General features: G+C 43.5%; 1 long non-coding RNA gene across 1 annotated transcript; it reads left to right on the forward strand.

The window, feature by feature from the left end:
* The first annotated feature begins 16,638 nt into the window (after positions 1-16,638).
* On the forward strand, positions 16,639-18,560 carry LOC125546304 (uncharacterized). Its single transcript, XR_015618460.1, has 3 exons — positions 16,639-16,940; positions 17,136-18,006; positions 18,090-18,560. It is a non-coding gene; the product is annotated as an uncharacterized LOC125546304 (long non-coding RNA).
* Positions 18,561-21,043: the final 2,483 nt, after the last annotated feature.

A 21,043-nucleotide genomic window follows, 5' to 3' on the forward strand; every position in this document is an offset into this window, starting at 1 on the left:
ACCTAGATCGGATATGAACTCCTTCATCCAGACTCCTTCATTTGCTGCTTCCGAAGCAGCTATGTATTCCGCTTCACACGTAGATCCCGCCACGACGCTTTGTTTAGAACTGCACCAACTGACAGCTCCACCGTTTAATGTAAATACGTATCCGGTTTGCGATTTAGAATCGTCCGGATCGGTGTCAAAGCTTGCATCAACGTAACCATTTATGATGAGCTCTTTGTCACCTCCATATACGAGAAACATATCCTTAGTCCTTTTCAGGTACTTCAGGATGTTCTTGACCGCTGTCCAGTGATCCACTCCTGGATTACTTTGGTACCTCCCTGCTAGACTTATAGCAAGGCACACATCAGGTCTAGTACACAACATTGCATACATGATAGAGCCTATGGCTGAAGCATAGGGAACATCTTTCATCTTCTCTCTATCTTCTGCAGTGGTCGGGCATTGAGTCCGACTCAACTTCACACCTTGTAACACAGGCAAGAACCCTTTCTTTGCTTGATCCATTTTGAACTTCTTCAAAATCTTGTCAAGGTATGTGCTTTGTGAAAGTCCAATTAAGCGTCTTGATCTATCTCTATAGATCTTTATGCCTAATATGTAAGCAGCTTCACCGAGGTCTTTCATTGAAAAACTTTTATTCAAGTATCCCTTTATGCTATCCAGAAATTCTATATCATTTCCGATCAGTAATATGTCATCCACATATAATATCAGAAATGCTACAGAGCTCCCACCCACTTTCTTGTAAATACAGGCTTCTCCAAAAGTCTGTATAAAACCAAATGCTTTGATCACACTATCAAAGCGTTTATTCCAACTCCGAGAGGCTTGCACCAGTCCATAAATGGATCGCTGGAGCTTGCACACTTTGTTAGCTCCCTTTGGATCGACAAAACCCTCCGGTTGCATCATATACAACTCTTCTTCCAGAATCCATTCAGGAATGCAGTTTTGACATCCATCTGCCAACTTCCATAATCATAAAATGCGGCAATTGCTAACATGATTTGGACAGACTTAAGCATCGCTACGGGTGAGAAGGTCTCATCGTAGTCAATCCCTTGAACTTGCCGAAACCCTTTTGCGACAAGTCGAGCTTTGTAGACAGTAATATTACCGTCGACGTCAGTCTTCTTCTTGAAGATCCATTTATTCTCAATTGCTTGCCGATCATTGGGCAAGTCAACCAAAGTCCACACTTTGTTCTCATACATGGATCCCATCTCAGATTTCATGGCTTCAAGCCATTTTGCGGAATCTGGGCTCACCATCTCTTCTTCATAGTTCGCAGGTTCATCATGATCTAGTAGCATGACTTCTAGAACAGGATTACCGTACCACTCTGGTGCGGATCTTACTCTGGTTGATCTACGAGGTTCAGTAGTATCTTGTTCTGAAGTTTCACGATCATTATCATTAGCTTCCTCACTAGTTGGTGTAGGTGTCACAGAAACAGTTTTCTGTGATGCACTACTTTCCAATAAGGGAGCAGGTACAGTTACCTCGTCAAGTTCTACTTTCCTCCCACTCACTTCTTTCGAGAGAAACTCCTTCTCTAGAAAGTTTCCGAACTTAGCAACAAAAGTCTTGCCTTCGGATCTGTGATAGAAGGTGTATCCAATAGTCTCCTTTGGATATCCTATGAAGACACATTTCTCCGATTTGGGTTCGAGCTTATCAGGTTGAAGCTTTTTCACATAAGCATCGCAGCCCCAAACTTTCAGAAACGACAACTTTGGTTTCTTGCCAAACCATAAGGCGTCGTCTCAACGGATTTTGATGGTGCCCTATTTAACGTGAATGCGGCCGTCTCCAAAGCATAACCCCCAAACGATAGCGGTAAATCAGTAAGAGACATCATAGATCGCACCATATCTAGTAAAGTACGATTACGACATTCGGACACACCATTACGCTGTGGTGTTCCGGGTGGCGTGAGTTGCGAAACTATTCCGCATTGTTTCAAATATACACCAAACTCGTAACTCAAATATTCTCCTCCACGATCAAATCGTAGAAACTTTATTTTCTTGTTATGATGATTTTCAACTTCACTCTGAAATTCTTTGAACTTTTCAAATGTCTCAGACTTATGTTTCATTAAGTAGATATACCCATATCTGCTTAAGTCATCTGTGAAGGTGAGAAAATAACGATATCCGCCACGAGCCTCAATATTCATCGGACCACATACATCTGTATGTATGATTTCCAACAAATCTGTTGCTCTCTCCATAGTACCGGAGAACGGTGTTTTAGTCATCTTGCCCATGAGGCACGGTTCGCAAGTACCAAGTGATTCATAATCAAGTGGTTCCAAAAGTCCATCAGTATGGAGTTTCTTCATGCGCTTTACACCGATATGACCTAAATGGCAGTGCCACAAATAAGTTGCACTATCATTATCAACTCTGCATCTTTTGGTTTCAACATTATGAATATGTGTGTTACTGTGCATGACCATAAAAGATATTACTCATATAAATAGAACAACCATTATTCTCTGATTTAAATGAATAACCGTCTCGCATCAAACAAGATCCAGATATAATGTTCATGCTTAACGCTGGCACCAAATAACAATTATTTAGGTCTAATATTAATCCCGAAGGTAGATGTAGAGGTAGCGTGCCGACTGCGATCACATCGACTTTGGAACCGTTTCCCACGCGCATCGTCACCTCGTCCTTAGCTAATCTTCGCTTAATCCGTAGTCCCTGTTTCGAGTTGCAAATATTAGCAACAGAACCAGTATCAAATACCCAGGTACTACTGCGAGCATTAGTAAGGTACACATCAATAACATGTATATCACATATACCTTTGTTCACCTTGCCATCCTTCTTATCCGCCAAATACTTGGGGCAGTTCCGCTTTCAGTGACCAGTCTACTTGCAGTAGAAGCACTCAGTTTCAGGCTTAGGTCCAGACTTGGGTTTCTTCTCTTGAGCAGCAACTTGCTTGCTGTTCTTCTTGAAGTTCCCCTTCTTCTTCCCTTTGCCCTTTTTCTTGAAACTAGTGGTCTTGTTGACCATCAACACTTGATGCTCCTTTTTGATTTCTACCTCCGCAGCTTTCAGCATTGCGAAGAGCTCGGGAATAGTCTTATTCATCCCTTGCATATTATAGTTCATCACGAAGCTCTTGTAGCTTGGTGGCAGTGATTGGAGAATTCTGTCAATGACGCAATCATCTGGAAGATTAACTCCCATTTGAATCAAGTGATTATTATACCCAGACATTTTGAGTATATGCTCACTGACAGAACTATTCTCCTCCATCTTGCAGCTATAGAACTTATTGGAGACTTCATATCTCTCAATCCGGGCATTTGCTTGAAATATTAACTTCAACTCCTGGAACATCTCATATGCTCCATGACGTTCAAAACGTCGTTGAAGTCCCGGTTCTAAGCCGTAAAGCATGGCACACTGAACTATTGAGTAGTCATCAGCTTTGCTCTGCCAGACGTTCACAACATCTGGTGTTGCTCCAGCAGCAAGCCTGGCACCCAGCGGTGCTTCCAGGACGTAATTCTTCTGTGCAGCAATGAGGATAATCCTCAAGTTACGAACCCAGTCCGTGTAATTGCTACCATCATCTTTCAACTTTGCTTTCTCAAGGAATGCATTAAAATTCAATGGAACAACAGCACGGGCCATTTATCTACAATCATACATAAACAAGCAAGATACTATCAGGTACTAAGTTCATGATAAATTTAAGTTCAATTAATCATATTACTTAAAGAACTCCCACTTAGATAGATATCCCTCTAATCCTCTAAGTTATTACGTGATCCAAATCAACTAAACCATGTCCGATCATCACGTGAGATGGAGTAGTTTCATTGGTGAACATCACTATGTTGATCATTTCTACTATATGATTCACGCTCGACCTTTCGGTCTCCGTGTTCCGAGGCCATATCTGTATATGCTTGGCTTGTCAAGTATAACCTGAGTATTCCGCGTGTGCAACTTTTTTGCACCCGTTGTATTTGAACGTAGAGCCTATCACACCCGATCATCACGTGGTGTCTCAGCACGAAGAACTTTCACAACGGTGCATACTCAGGGAGAACACTTCTTGATAATTTAGTGAGAGATCATCTTATAATGCTACCGTCAATCAAAGCAAGATAAGATGCATAAAAGATAAACATCACATGCAATCAATATAAGTGATATGATATGGCCATCATCATCTTGTGCTTGTGATCTCCATCTCCGAAGCACCGTCATGATCACCATCGTCACCGGCGCGACACCTTGATCTCCATCGTAGCATCGTTGTCGTCTCGCCAATCTTATGCTTCCACGACTATCGCTACCGCTTAGTGATAAAGTAAAGCATTACAGCGCGATTGCATTGCATACAATAAAGCGACAACCATATGGCTCCTGCCAGTTGCCGATAACTCGGTTACAAAACATGATCATCTCATACAATAAAATTTAGCATCATGTCTTGACCATGTCACATCACAACATGCCCTACAAAAACAAGTTAGACGTCCTCTACTTTGTTGTTGCATGTTTTACGTGGCTGCTACGGGCTTAAGCAAGAACCAATCTTACCTACGCATCAAAAACCACAATGATAGTTTGTCAAGTTGGTGCTGTTTTAACCTTCGCAAGGACCGGGCGTAGCCACACTCAGTTCAACTAAAGTTGGAGAAACTGTCACCAGCAGTATAAGTTATACTGCTTACCAGCATGTCATACTTTGGTTCGGCAGTATTGTAGGATGAAGCGGCCCGGACCGACATTACGCGTACGCTTACGCGAGACCGGTTCTCCCGACGTGCTTTGCACAAAGGTGGCTAGCGGGTGATAGTTTCTCCAACTTTAGTTGAACCGAGTGTGGCTACGCCCGGTCCTTGCGAAGGTTAAAACAGCACCAACTTGACAAACTATCGTTGTGGTTTTGATGCGTAGGTAAGATTGGTTCTTGCTTAAGCCCGTAGCAGCCACGTAAAACTTGCAACAACAAAGTAGAGGACGTCTAACTTGTTTTTGCAGGGCATGTTGTGATGTGATATGGTCAAGACATGATGCTAAATTTTATTGTATGAGATGATCATGTTTTCTAACCAAGTTATCGGCAACTGGCAGGAGCCATATGGTTGTCGCTTTATTGTATGCAATGCAATTGCGCTGTAATGCTTTACTTTATCACTAAGCGATAGCGATAGTCGTGGAAGCATAAGATTGGTGAGACAACAACGATGCTACGATGGTGATCAAGTTGTCGCGCCGGTGACGATGGTGATCACGACGGTGCTTTGAAGATGGAGATCACAAGCACAAGATGATGATGGCCATATCATATCACTTATATTGATTGCATGTGATGTTTATCTTTTATGCATCTTATCTTGCTTTGATTGACGGTAGCATTTTAAGATGATCTCTCACTAATTATCAAGAAGTGTTCTCCCTAAGTATGCACCATTGCGAAAGTTCTTCGTGCTGAGACACCACATGATGATCGGGTGTGATAGGCTCTACGTTCAAATACAACGGGTGCAAAACAGTTGCACACGCGGAATACTCAGGTTATACTTGACGAGCCAAGCATATACAGATATGGCCTCGGAACACGGAGACCGAAAGGTCGAGCGTGAATCATATAGTAGATATGATCAACATAGTGATGTTCACCAATGAAACTACTCCATCTCACGTGATGATCGGACATGGTTTAGTTGATTTGGATCACATAATCACTTAGAGGATTAGAGGGATGTCTATCTAAGTGGGAGTTCTTTAGTAATATGATTAAATGAACTTTAAATTTATCATGAACTTGGTCCTGCTAGTATTTTGCAAATTATGTTGTAGATCAATAGCTCGCGTTGTTGCTTCCCTGTGTTTATTTTGATATGTTCCTAGAGAAAATTGTGTTGAAAAATGTTAGTAGCAATGATGCAGATTGGATCCGTGATCTGAGGTTTATCCTCATTGCTGCACAGAAGAATTATGTCCTTGATGCACCGCTAGGTGACAGACCTATTGCAGGAGCAGATGCAGACGTTATGAACGTTTGGCTAGCTCAATATGATGACTACTTGATAGTTTAGTGCACCATGCTTAACGGCTTAGAATCGGGACTTCAAAGACGTTTTGAACGTCATGGAACATATGAGATGTTCCAGGAGTTGAAGTTAATATTTCAAGAAAATACCCGAGTTGAGAGATATGAAGTTTCCAACAAGTTCTATAGCTAAAAGATGGAGGAGATTCGCTCAACTAGTGAGCATGTGCTCAGATTGTCTGGGTATTACAATTGCTTGAATCAAGTGGGAGTTAATCTTCCAGATAAAATAGTGATTAACATAATTCTCTAGTCACCATCACCAAGTTAGTAGAACTTCGTGATGAACTATGATATGCAAGGGATAACGGAAACGATTCCCAAGCTCTTCGTAATGCTGAAATTGACAAAGGTAGAAATCGAGAAAAAAATCAAGTGTTGATGGTAGACAAGACCACTAGTTTCAAGAAAAGGGCAGAGGGAAGAAGGGGAACTTCAAGAAGAACAGCAAGCAAGTTGTTGCTCAAGTGAAGAAGCCCAAGTCTGGTCCTAAGCCTGAGACTAAGTGCTTCTACTGCAAAGGGACTGGTCACTAGAAGCGGAACTACCCCAAGTGATTGGCGGATAAGGAGGATGGCAAAGTGAACATAAGTATATTTGATATACATGTTATTGATGTGTACTTTACTAGTGTTTATAGAAACCCCTCAGTATTTGATACTAGTTCAGTTGCTAAGATTAGTAACTCGAAACGGGAGTTGCAGAATAAATAGAGACTAGTTAAGGGTGAAGTGACGATGTGTGTTGGAAGTGGTTCCAAGATTGATATGATCATCATATCACACTCCCTATAATTTCGGGATTAGTGTTGAACCTATATAAGTGTTATTTGGTGTTTGCGTTGAGCATGAATATGATTTGATCATGTTTATTGTAATACGGTTATTCATTTAAGTAAGATAATAAATTGTTGTTCTGTTTACATGAATAAAACCTTATATGGTTACACACCCAATGAAAATAGTTCGTTGGATCTCGATCGTAGTGATACCCATAATCATAATATTGAAACCAAAAGATGCAAAGTTAATAATGATAGCGCAAATTATTTGTGGCACTTCCGTTTAGGTCATATTGGTGTAAAGCGCATGAAGAAACTCCATGCTGATGGGCTTTTGGAATCACTTGATTATGAATCAGTTGATGCTTGCGAACCATGCCTCATGGGCAAGATGACTAAGACTCTGTTCTTCGGAACAATGGAGTGAGCAACATATTTGTTGGAAATCATACATACTGATGTATGTGGTCCGATGAATATTGAGGCTCGCGACAGGTATCATTATTTTCTGATCTTCACAGATGATTTGGGCAGATATGAGTATATCTACTTGATGAAACATAAGTCTGAAACATTTGAAAAGTTCAAAGAATTTCAGAGTGAAGTGAAAAATCATCGTAACAAGAAAATAAAGTTTCTACATCTGATCGTAGAGAAGAGTATTTGAGTTACGAGTTTGGCCTTCAGTTAAAAACAATGTGAAATAGTTTCACTACTCACGCCACCTGGAACACCACAATGTAATGGTGTGTCCGAACGTCATAACCGTACTTTATTAGATATGGTGCGATCTATGATGTCTCTTACCGATCTACCACTATCGTTTTGGGGTTATGCATTAGAGACAGCTGCATTCACGTTAAATAGGGCACCATCTAAATCCGTTGAAACGACACCGTATGAACTATGGTTTGGCAAGAAACCTAAGCTGTCGTTTCTTAAAGTTTGAGGTTGCAATGCTTATGTGAAAAAGTTTCAACCTGATAAGCTCAAACCCAAATCGGAGAAGTGCGTCTTCATAGGATACCCAAAAAGAAAATGTTGGGTACACCTTCTATCACAGATCCGAAGGCAAGATATTCGTTGCTTTGAATGGATCCTTTCTAGAGAAGGAATTTCTCTTGAAAGAAGTGAGTGGGAGGAAAGTAGAACTGGATGAGGTAACTGTACCTGCTCCCTTATTGGAAAGTAGTTCATCACAGAAATCTGTTCTTGTGACTACTACACCAATTAGTAAGGAAGCTAATGATGATGATCATGTAACTTCAGATCAAGTTACTACCGAATCTCGTAGGTAAACCAGAGTGAGATCCGCACCAGAGTGGTACGGTAATCCTGTTCTGGAAGTCTTGTTACTAGACCATGACGAACTTGCGAACTATGAGGAAGCGATGATGAGCCCAGATTTCGCGAAATGGTTTGAGGCCATGAAATCTGAGATATGATCCATGTATGAGAACAAAGTATGGACTTTGATGGATTTGCCCGACGATCTGCAAGCCATAGAAAATAAATGGATCTTCAAGAGGAAGACGGACGCTGATAGTAGTGTTACTATCTACAAAGCTAGAATTGTCGCAAAAGGTTTTCGACAAGTTCAAGGTGTTGACTACGATGAGAGTTTCTCACTCGTATCTATGCTTAAGTCTGTCCGAATCATGTTAGCAATTGCCGCATTTTATGAAATCTGGCAAATGGATAAACAAAACTAAATTCCTTAATGGATTTATTAAAGAAGAGTTGTATACGATGCAACTAGAAGGTTTTGTCGATCCTAAAGGTGTTAACTAAATATGCAAGCTCTAGCGATCCATCTATGGACTGGTGCAAGCATCTCGGAGTTGGAATATACGCTTTGATAAGTTGATCAAAGCATATAGTTTTATACAGACTTGCGGTGAAGCCTGTATTTACAAGAAAGTGAGTGGGAGCACTACAGCATTTCTGACAAGTATATGTGAATGACATATTATTGATCGGAAATAATGTAGAATTATTCTGTAAAGCATAAATAAGTGTTTGAAAGGATTTTTTTCAAAGAAAGACCTCGGTGAAGCTGCTTACATATTGAGCATCAAGATCTATAGAGATAGATCAAGACACTTGATAAGTTTTTTTTTCAATGAGTACATACCTTGACAAGATTTTGAAGTAGTTCAAAATGGAACAGTCAAAGAAAGAGTTCTTGCCTATGTTACAAGGTGTGAAATTGATTAAGACTCAAAGCCCGACCATGGCAGAAGATAGAAAGAGAATGAAAGTCATTCCCTATGCCTCAGCCATAGGTTCTATAAAGTATGCCATGCTATGTACCAGATCTATTGTATAACCTACACTGATTTTGGCAAGGGAGTACAATAGTGATCTAGGAGTAGATCACTGGACATCAGTCAAAATTATCCTTAGTGGAATAAGGATATGTTTCTCGATTATGGAGGTGACAAAAGGTTCGTCGTAAAAGGATTACGTCGATACAAGTTTTTGGCACTGATCCGGATGACTCTAAGTCTTCATCTGGATACATATTGAAAGTGGGAGCAATTAGCTAAAGTAGCTCCGTGCAGAGCATTGTAGACATAGAAATTTGCAAAATACATACGGATCTGAATTTTGGCAGACTCGTTGACTAAGCTTCTCTCACAAGCAAAACATCATCACACCTTAGTACTCTTTGGGAATTAATCACATACAGATGTGAACTAGATTACTGACTCTAGTAAACCCTTTGAGTGTTGGTCACATGCCGATGTGAACTATGGGTGTTAATCACATGGTAATGTGAACTATTAGTGTTGAATCACATGGCGATGTGATCTAGATTATTGACTCTAGTGCAAGTGGGAGACTGAAGGAAATATGCCCTAGAGGCAATAATAAAGTTATTATTTATTTCCTTATTTCATGACAAATGTTTATTATTCATGCTAGAATTGTATTAACCGGAAACATAATACATGTGTGAATACATAGACAAACAAAATGTCACTAGTATGCCTCTACTTGACTAGCTCGTTAATCGAAGATGGTTATGTTTCCTAACCATAGACATGTGTTGTCATTTGATTAACGGGATCACATCATTAGGAGAATTATGTGATTGACATGAACCATTCCATTAGCTTAGCACCCGATCGTTTAGTATGTTGCTATTGCTTTCTTCATGACTTATACATGTTCCTATGACTATGAGATTATGCAACTCCCGTTTGCCGGAGGAACACTTTGTGTGCTACCAAACGTCATAACGTAACTGGGTGATTATAAAGGAGCTCTACAGGTGTCTCCAAAGGTACATGTTGGGTTGGCGTATTTCGAGATTAGGATGTGTCACTCCGATTGTCGAAGAGGTATCTTTGGGCCCTCTCGGTAATGCACATCACATAAGCCTTGCAAGCATTGCAACTAATGAGTTAGTTGCGAGATGATGTATTACAAAACGAGTAAAGAGACTTGTCAGTAACGAGATTGAACTAGGTATTAAGATACTGACGATCGAATCTCGGGCAAGTAACATACCGATGACAAAGGGAACAACGTATGTTGTTATGCGGTCTGACCGATAAAGATCTTCGTAGAATATGTGGGAGCCAATATGAGCATCCAGGTTCCGCTATTGGTTATTGACCGGAGACGTGTCTTGGTCATGTCTACATTGTTCTCGAACCCGTAGGGTCCGCACGCTTAAGGTTTCGATGATAGTTATATTATGAGTTTATGAGTTTTGATGTACCGAAGGAGTTCGGAGTCCCGGATGAGATCGGGGACATGAAGAGGAGTCTCGAAATGGTCGAGACGTAAAGATCGATATATTGGACGACTATATTCGGACATCGGAAAGGTTCCGAGTGATTCGGGTATTTTCGGAGGTACCGGGGAGTTACGGGAATACGAGGAAGAAGCAATGGGCCTTAATGGGCCTTAGTGGAAAGGAGCAGGAGGTGGCGCGCGCCCCTCCCAAGCCCAGTCCGAATTGGACAAGGGGTTTGGGGCGCGGCCCCTCTCTCCCTTCCTTCCCCTCTTCCCCCCTTTCCCCCCTTCTCCTAGTTGGACTAGGAAAGGAGGAAACCTACTCCAATTAGGAGTAGGAATCCTACTCCCTGGCGCGCCCCTCCTAGGGCCGGCCTCCTCCCCCTTGCTCCTTTATATACGGGGGCAGGGGGGCACCTCTAGACACACAAGTTGATCCACGTGATCATATTCTTAGCCGTGTGCGGTGCCCCCTTCCACCATAATACTCGATAATATTGTAGCAGTGCTTAGGCGAAGCCCTGCGACGGTAGAACATCAAGATCGTCACCACGCCGTCATGCTGACGGAACTCTTCCCCGACACTTTGCTGGATCGGAGTCCGGGCATCGTCATCGAGCTGAACGTGTGCTAAAACTCGGAGGTGCCGTAGTTTCGGTGCTTGATTGGTCGGGCCGTGAAGACATACGACTACATCAACCGCGTTGTGCTAACGCTTCCGCTGTCGGTCTACAAGGGTACGTAGATCACACTCTCCCCTCTCGTTGCTATGCATCACCATGATCTTGCGTGTGCGTAGGAATTTTTTTGAAATTACTACGTTCCCCAACAAGAAGAACCCGGGGAGATCAACAAGGATGATAGGATCAAGAAGGCCACAAAGGTTCAAGCTCCGGCAGCAGAAGAAGAAGACATCCTTCAACCTCGTTATAATCTTCTTACCCCAACTAAGATTGAAGCTTTCAAGATGATTGAGTTAGCTCGCATACAAAACAAGTATCTCACACGTGAACATATTTTGTTGAAGGAGCATATCACCGCACTCAAGGGCATTATTCGCAAATTGGAGGATCTCCTACGCTCGATGTGTGACACTACATCATCAACAACTCCATGATCACCACCAAAGGAGAACTGAGTATCCGGTATGGGCACTCCCCTTGGCAACTGCCAAGCTTGGGGGAGTACCTCGGTATCGTATCACCATCACACTTTTATATTTACCATTTTTATTAGTTCGATCCTTTTGGTAATATCTTGATCTAGTAGAATAAATATTTCTTGCTAGAAGTTCAAGTGATCGATGACGGGAAGTTGGAAATTGCTACCTGCTTTATGCACACATAATTTTCTCTCCCGTTTGTGTCTATGTTTTTACAAATAAATCAAAATTTTAAAAATGTGGAGGGGGTCAAATATTTATGAGGATATTTTCATGCTAAAATAAAATAAACCAAGAAGTCCAAATTACAAAATAGAGAAGTTCGATATTTATAATGAAACTCGGATTTTCCTTGTTAGTACAGAATAAAAATGACGAAGTTCAAATTAAAATAGAGGAGTAGTTTGATGTATACGGGAAACTCAAATTATTACCGTCTCTAAGAAAAATAATACTATGAAGTGAAATTTACAAAAAAAATGATGCTTATTTAAAAACGTATTTCTTTTTTCAGAATATGACTAAGAAGTTGAAATTAAAATAATAGAGAAGTTCAAAGTATATAAAAAACTCAGATTTGTTGCAAGAAGTTCACGTGCACCTCCATGCACAGTTCAAAATTTATATCATGGGACGTCCGACCTCCAATTACATGCTTTAAAATGGCAAAAAATGACGCCCGACCTTCAATTGCGTGTAGTTCAACGTATACACAAAAATGCGACAGAAGTTCATAGTGAAAACAATGAGAAGTTCAAGTACTGCAAGGAATGAATTTCAGGTGAGAATAAAAGTATAGAAAAATAAAAGCTTAAAAGGTTTGTTAAAAGAAGTTCAAGTGCTCCTTCCGGGGAAGTTCAAAAATTCTTCCGAGAGAAGTTTACCTTGTATTTCCATGTTCCAAAACACAAAAAATATTTTTTTGCGTTTTAATGTAATTATCTTAATCCACAAAGAAGTTTAGTTTATCATTTGGGAGCAAATTGATTTCAAAAAGATAATAAAAAATTCAAATTATAAAAATGGAAAAAGTTTATCTACTACATGGTGTGTGTTTAGTATGAAAAAATGAATTAAAAGGCAAGGTCCAATTAGTTTTTGTTATAAGTTCAAGTCCTCAGTCAGAGAAAGTTAAAAAATTATTGTGAGAGAGGTTTGTACAAAAGAAATATTGTTTGTGTAACACTGACGAATGGATGAGAAAATTACAAACAAAAATACGTCACATAAATTCAACATGAAAAAAACAGGAAGTTCAAATGCTACACTAAATGAATTCTAGATGAAAACCTTTTAAAATCGTCGCAAATATGAAAAAAATGATCAACACGGGAAAGTTGCATGTTTACATTAGCTTTCCGTTGGTATATCACTTGCTCAATTCTGGTGAGTGGATGGAGAGCTACGAGCAAAAAAACACATGAAAAAATAGAGTGAAGTTCAAGTAGACATGCCGAGATGTTCAAGTTCTTTATGCGGTGCATTTTCGAAGAATGTGTATCGCGATGAAGGCAGAACGCACGATCTCGCTGTTTTCAAAATTACTTGAAAACGGCTGGGAATCAGAGAAAATCATCAACATGAAAAAGTTACGCATTTTTCGTAGTTTTTCATCGGTATATTATTTGCCCCATTCCAATAAAGTTTGCAGAAATTACGGCAAAAATACATTTTCAGCCATTTTCAAAATTGACTCAAAAAAGTAACGAATTGGGAGAAACAATATATACCAAAAAGTTTCGCATTTGTTCAGGCTTACCAACGCCATGTTGTTTGCTGCATTCAGACGTATGGTTAAAAAATTATCTCAAAAATACGAACTCAGTGATACTTGTACCGTTTTCCAAATTACTTTTAAACCGTTTAAAATTAGAAAAAACTTTCAACATGAAAAGTTGTGCGTTTTCATAAGCTTTCCAACCCGACAATATTTGCCTCAATTGGATTAGACGTTTCAAAATGGTATCGAAAATACGAACTTGGCTGTTCGGTTTGTAAAATTTTACGATTTTCCAAATTTCTCTTTAACCATAGGGAATTAGAGAAAACTTTCAACATGTGGAAGGAGTGGTTTTGCAGCAGCTTTCCAACGTAATATTATTTGCCTCATTCCGACAAACGGTTTAGAAATGCCATCGAAAATATGATTCATGTTTTTGTATGAAGAAAAAACGGTTTTCAAAACTACTCTTCAACGGCTTAGATTTTGGCAAAAGTTTAACTTGGGTCATGATACTCGTGTCCATAACTTTCTAATGGTATATCGCAAGCCACATTTGGGCAATGTTGGCGGAAGTTCAACCTAGCATAGGGGGAGGTTCAGGTCGAACAACTGAGGCAGTAAAATTGCAAAAAACGCAAGTTCATCACGACCAGAGAGCAACATCCGCCAACGAGCGAGATTCCTATTTAAAACAGGCATTTAGTTGCTAAAAACCATTTCTAGATTACACTTACATTATATAGAACACAACTAATCAGAATAATTCGCGCGGGGAGACACAGTTGCGAAGATAGCCGGAAGGTCGGGTTCCTACAGAGGGAAGTTCATGTTGGGTAATCAGAATAGTGTTTATATATATATATACTCTTAATGTCTGAATTGATGAATAGTATCCACGGTTTATTTTTGTTGAGTTTTTTTCGTCTCCCTTCCCATCTCTCCCTATCGATCCCCTCCCACCTTCCCGGTAACCAAAAAAATGGAAAGAGAACCACGTATCGATGCCCCCTCGCCGATTTTATTATTAATAGTAACTAGTACGACAGCAATTAGAAAATTGATAATGGTAGGGCCGAAATTTGAAAAATAGGAAGGACGCTATTGACAACGGGGTCCAGGCTGGACGCTATTGCGAATGATGTCCACGGCTGGACGCTGTTATAAACAGCGTCCAGTTATGTGGTTCGGTCAGGTGCTCTTATTTTAACTATATTGAGAGTATTTCCTCTAATAGATTTAATATGTGAGCTTTGGTTTTTTTGTGATGGTTGTGAGGCATCGATAACAAATCACTGAAATGCCCATTTGTTCCATTCTAGACCAGTTTGCTTTTGCCAAATTAGAGGAGAAATAGTCTTAACACACATGAATGTATGCATTTCTAATTCATTAGCTACTAAAACTGTCATAAGAAAGTCTAATTGTGCATTCTACACCTAAGCCTTGATTGCTTTTTGGGCTGCCTTGAGGGCGAAAGCCTTTAGCAATTCAACCATGGACAGTATGCTCTGGTACACTCCTTGCTACTAAGAAAGCAACTCGAGTGGTGAGCTAGTCAGGAGGCCTCCCCTCTTTCCCCTCTCCCTTCTGCGTCGCTCCCGTGAGCTATCGGGGGTAGCCCTAGCCACCGTCGTCAGGGTTCCCCCTCCCACTCTCCCTCCTCCCTAATGGTTGACAAAGGGCGTGGCCGGCCGAAGCCCGGTCGGCGTAGGCGGCGACGGGGAAGTTTTGTCTTCCATGCACAGGAGGTCAGGCTTGGGCCAGATCGAGCAGGAATGGACACCGCATTGGAAAATGGGCGTGGTGGTGTGCCGAAGCGGTTACAGGCGGTGTTGTGGAGGCGGTGTGACGGGCGGCATGGTGGCATGGGCGGTGCAGGCTGCGACCGGCACGGCCTACTAGGTGCGGCGGCGTGGGTCGTGGGTGGCGCAGGCTACGGGCGGCTACCCCTGCCATGGGCATGCGGGCGGCATGGTGTCCGGTGTTCAGCGACCAATAGTGGTCTCGAAGGCGGAGAGTGCGTGCGACAGGGTAATCCTTGTTTGGCTTGCACCAGGTCAATGGCAGCGGCAACTGTAGACGTGGTTACCTTCATGAAGGCGGCGTTGCGGCTACTCTCCTCCTTCGGTTTGCTCGTGAAACCCATGATTTTTTTGAATCGGCGATGGCGGTGCTCCGGTGTCGTGCCCTTCCTGAAGGCACCGTCTTGGAGCCCATGATTCCTCGGGCGCAATGTCGTCTCTTTGTGACACCTCTATCATGATGGAGCACTCCGACCGCTTCTTGCAGGACTCTCTTTGTATTCTTGTTGCGATCTTGGAGTGGGTTGTGGTGGTGTCGCTGTTATTTTGCATTGTTGTATCCTATCTCGGGTGTATATGGTGTGGTGTCAAGTTGTATGATCGTTGCGTTATCTATAAAGCAGGGCATGAGCCTTTTTCGGTAGAAAACAACTCGAGTTCATGCCAACATGCACAGATATTCATGCACAAATTCACAATGCATCCACTCACACGGTTACGCATGCCTAGTGTAGGAGAGCGAAAAGGGTGGAGAGAGGGCTCACACTGACATGTTAGTAGTTAGTGTTGCTAGAGATGGCTCCGAGCGTAACAGGGAAGAGGTCGGGGCGGTCCTCGCTGAGGTGGATATGGCTGTCGGAGATGGACAACCACGGCCCCGGCAGCAACAGGGGTTTAGCGGATCACCATTGCGAGCGAGGCACGACGATGGGAATTGGCAGAGGGATAACGAGGAGCGAAATGAGGGTGGTGCGTTGCTGGAGTGCCATTTTCGGCGGGCTAGAGGTGGCGGAGTATAGTTTTGGTCCTGCGGAAGTTGCTGAGGGTACAAGTCGAATATCGGAGATAGCCGGACAGGATCTGGTCGAACCAAACACAGTGGACGTTGTTTATAAGAGCGTCTAGCTTTGGACGTTGTTGGTATTGGCGTCCAGCCTTGGACGTTATTATTCCTAGCGTCCTTCCTATTTTTCGAATTTCTCATTAGTGTTTCTTAGTTTCAGAATTACTGGAATATTAATTATCAATAATAAAAATTTCGGGCCCCCTCGCACGAAAGAAAAATAAACCATGCCCCAGCCGCCATCGCGGATTGGATCGCCGCCGCCGATCTATTCGCTGACGATGAGGGGAGCCAGGCCCTTGCCGCTGATCCCTTCCCCTAACTCTACCCCTCGTTTCTCAAGCTCGTCTCCCACGTAGAGCTATCCCCATTCAATCTGGCCGCCGCTACAACAGACACCGTATTCAACGTCGCACTCCTCCTCTTTCTCCCATCTCGCGAGCGGCAGCGGAGATCGGCACCATGATGCACGCTCGCCCTCCGCGACCACCTGCCAGCGATGGTCTGAGGTCACCCACACGGGCGACCAAACGATTCGCCGCCGCCGTCAGGTTCGTTTCTTGCTCTGACCATACTGCGGATCGGGGCGCCATTGGATCCTCTGTCGTCGGCCCACGCCACAGTCCTCTCCTTCTCCCTCTTACAATTCATGTACATCTTCCCCTGATTCTCCAGGTCAGTCGTGAGGGGCCCCTGATCTGCAAGTTTCTGATTTTGAATACGTTGTGTTGTGTGTTCTGCTGCAGGTCTGGTTGGGCGTGGCAACTTTTTCTTGATAACAATTGAGATTTCTCCACCAATCTAACAAATTTGGTGCCTACAAATCAGTTAGTTGATTCATTTCTTTTCATTCTCTTTTGATTTTCTTATCTGATTATTCAAGCTGGTCTGATGCTTCATTACGACATTCAATACTACAGTGTGGCCGATCCGTGGAGTACTTGTAAGTGTGAAGTTGTTAACATCTGGTGTAGAAAGAATTTCCCTAGAAACTACTTGCGTGTGGTATCAATATTCACATTTGCATGTCTTCAGATCACGTTGCTTCAAGATGCCACTCAGTAGTCAATAAATCTTATTATGCCACCTTTTTCTTATTTAATTATGAAAAGTCTAAGAAGTTTATTTGAACAACAAGAAGTGAAGGTGTTACATTTTGTATGAGGGTGCGTGACCAAAGGTAAGCATTGACCATTATATTACATGTTTTTTTCCATCATTAAATAATTATTTACACGTTCTTGTCCTCAGTTATTAATCCAATCTAAGTTTGTAAAATGATAGCATTTTCGAAGAGGGTTGTTACTTAGATGACACCAAACAGGCTTGATTTTGCACTCTAGCAACTACCCTTCTAAGTCTATGCAGAATTTTCTCATATATACAATTAGTCAAATAGAAAGAATACTTGGAGTATTAAGAGCTTCACTTGATGAGGATGCATTATTGAAAGTCATGAGGAATTCGTAAATCTGTGACGTGAGGTGCGAACTGACAATAATACCTTTGGCTATTTTTTTTATGGGATTGTAGTTTGGGCCTCCTCTGCAGGCCGCTGACAGCATTGGTCACTGCGTTGCCACGGGCATTTGAAATATTATCCGTTTGGGCCTCATGGTAAGCACGGGCATATTCTATTTAACTAGCTACAATTAATCATGCAGGCAATGCTTAATATGCCCATACTTTGTCATATCCAGGGTGGAGCTTTGCTAGCTTATGAGTTGGAATTTCTTGACTGCACCTAAATATGACAAAGCCGACAGTGAAGGAGCTCATTTATAAGAACTGCAGTTTAAAGGAAATTATTATAATACTCCCTCTGTAAAGAAATATAAGAACATTTAGATCACTACTTTAGTAATCTAAACGCTCTTATATTTCTTTACGGAGGGAGTATATATCAATTCCAACATTTCTATCTGAAGGATGGGTTGAGGACCATTTGTCTCTGATGGATTTTCCTGTTTGGCTCCCTTTTCTGTGAGTTGACTCTACAGATCTTCTCTGTAACCATAAATTGCGCTGTAGCAGAAGTATATATATACTTGCTAGACCTTCTCATTATACTCTTTCACTTTTTGGCCTAAATATTATCATTTTATGACATATTCAGTTTGTGATATTTTCTAATTGATTGCTCTGTAATCCCTATTTTTCTTTAATTAAAAATTCAGGTGGCGAAGGTCTCTTTCACCTTGACCCTCTCTTTCACGATTTTGTGATGTTCTTGTTGATTGTGCCTTCAATGTTCTCAATGGCTTCAGCAAGTAGTAATGCAGCATGCTAATGTGTGATGAATGAAATTTGTGCAGCAAGTAGTAGTGTAGCAGGCCACGTTGTGTGATATTTTTAGTGCAATGGATGCTGAAATCTGTGGGTGCCATCTGTATGTGCAATGTACAGGCTGTGTGCAATTTCATAATACAATACTACCGTATTTAGCTCTGAATTACAAGAGATTATCAACACTTATATATTCAATGTACAACTCTGAATTAGAGTTGATTATGACCACCTTTTTGTAAACATCATAATATTTTTGTGGTATGTCCAAGAAGTTGTCATCTTTCCGAAGACAAAGTACGGGTTGAATAAGCTATTTGGTGTTGGAATCGGCGAGGTTGGTCATATTGGTGGTATCCTCTGACGCGCACGCCTCTGAACGTCCAGCGAGGGGGAATGGTATGTTTCGATAATCCAATGATCAATTTCTGGTGGTACGTCATATTTTTTGTGGTGTGTTTGCTTTTATTTTTTGTCATGGTACTACCTTGTTCCTAACTTTGAAAAATGAACCAATCAAGAGAATTAGTGAAACAACCTCTATCCAAAGAGAAAGGGTTAATCATGGATCTTCATAATTGATGCAAAGAATTGTCTAACTGTTTAGTAGCTCTGAGAGATAATTAACCCATAGTAAGCTAGAGAGCTCTTTCTGATCCTTTGTGTGTGTATATGTTATGACCGGCCAGGTCTATGGCCGCAGGAGGCCCACTGGGCAAACTTAGCCCTCAAGTTATCTTAGTTTTATTTCATATCGTGGTTATATATACGACTTGTAAGACTAATTTGAGAATTAAGTAATACGACTATTTCTATTGCCCGGCTCCCGGAGGAGCCGGAACCCTAAAACCCTAGCCGCCTCCTGTCTCTGCCGCCGCCCCACGCGCAAGGACGGCGCCTCGCCGCCGGCCGCCGCGTTCGAGCCCTCGCCCCGCTCCCTCCTTGCCCTACAGCCTCCGGCCAAGATCGGGCAGAACCCTAGCCCCTAACACCTTGGTATCAGGTTCCCGGGTTTCGACCATGTCTTCATCACCTCCAAACCCGACACCACCGCTGCCGCCGCTGCCCAACGCCTCCCTCACCGCCGCTGCCACCGATTCCACCAACGCCGCCGCTGCGTCGCCGGGCGCCACGGCCTCCCTATCGGCGCCGATCTCCACCGCACCCGACACCACGCCGGGCCAGGGCCAGCCGCAAACCACCATCCAGCAACCACCGTCGTTGCCTCCCCCAACACCGCCGCAGTTCACACCGGAGGCTATGGCCGGCGTCCTCAACGACCTGGTCATCGCGGTCCAGGGCATCCGCCTCTACTTGGCGAGCCCGTACGGGCTGCCTCCACCGCTTCATCCGGCCGCGGCCGCGGGCCAGCAGGCGCTGCCGTGGTACTCAGTACCGGCGGCCATCACCGGTGGCTACCCGGCGCTTCCCCCACTGGCGTCTTTGACGCCACCTTGGCCGCAGTGGCCGACGCCGTTCGCGGCGCCCACCGCGCCGCCCGCCACCACCCAGGGGCCGCAGTGGCCGACCTGGGCCCCGCCGCCCGCGCCGTCCCCCACCGTGTCGTCCCTCCCGGCGGCAACGGTGTAGGTTCCACCACCGCCCCCGCCCAACACTAGCCTGGGCCGGTCCTCGCCGAGCGGCCTTCCAATCCAGGAGGTCTGCTTCCCTTTGTCACTGTCACCACTTCCCGGGTGGCTCCACGGGCCGCCGTCGGCTTCCACGGAGGCTCGGCCACCGTCAGGGTTCTAGTTGCAGCCCGAGGCGTCGGGTGCCACAGGGAACTATGCCGGCCCTTCCACCCTGGACCAGCTCCGTCATCAGCCCTTCGTACCGCCGAGGCAGTGGGCCAGGGCGCGCCACACCAGCAGCCACCCCGGTTCGCAAAGATCGACTTCGCCACGTACGACGGTTTGGACGACCCGCTTAACTGGCTCAACCAGTGTGACCAGTTCTTCCGTGGACAGCGCACGCCCGCGTCGGAGCGCACTTGGCCGGCTTCCTACCATCTCCGTGGGGCCACCCAGACATGGTACTACGCCCTCAAGCAAGATGAGGGCGGCATGCCACCGTGGGACCGCTTCCGCGAGCTATGTCTTCTTCGGTTCGGACCACCGGTACGCGGGAGCCGCTTGGCCGAGCTGGGCCGCCTGCCTTTCACCTCCACGGTGCCGGATTTCGTCGACCGCTTCCAAGCACTAGCGTGCCACGCGCCTGGTGTGACAGCCTTACAGCGGGCGGGGCTCTTCGTCGGCGGCCTTCCCGACCACATCCGCGTGGACGTCGAGATGAAGGGGCCACAAGACCTTCAGACGGCCATGTACTATGCTCGAGCGTTCGAGCAGCGTGCCTAGGCTTTGACGCGGCC

This window comes from Triticum urartu, chromosome 1A (assembly GCF_056163025.1).
Source record: "Triticum urartu cultivar PI428250 chromosome 1A, HENAU_Tu73, whole genome shotgun sequence".
Classification (NCBI taxonomy): domain Eukaryota; kingdom Viridiplantae; phylum Streptophyta; class Magnoliopsida; order Poales; family Poaceae; genus Triticum; species Triticum urartu.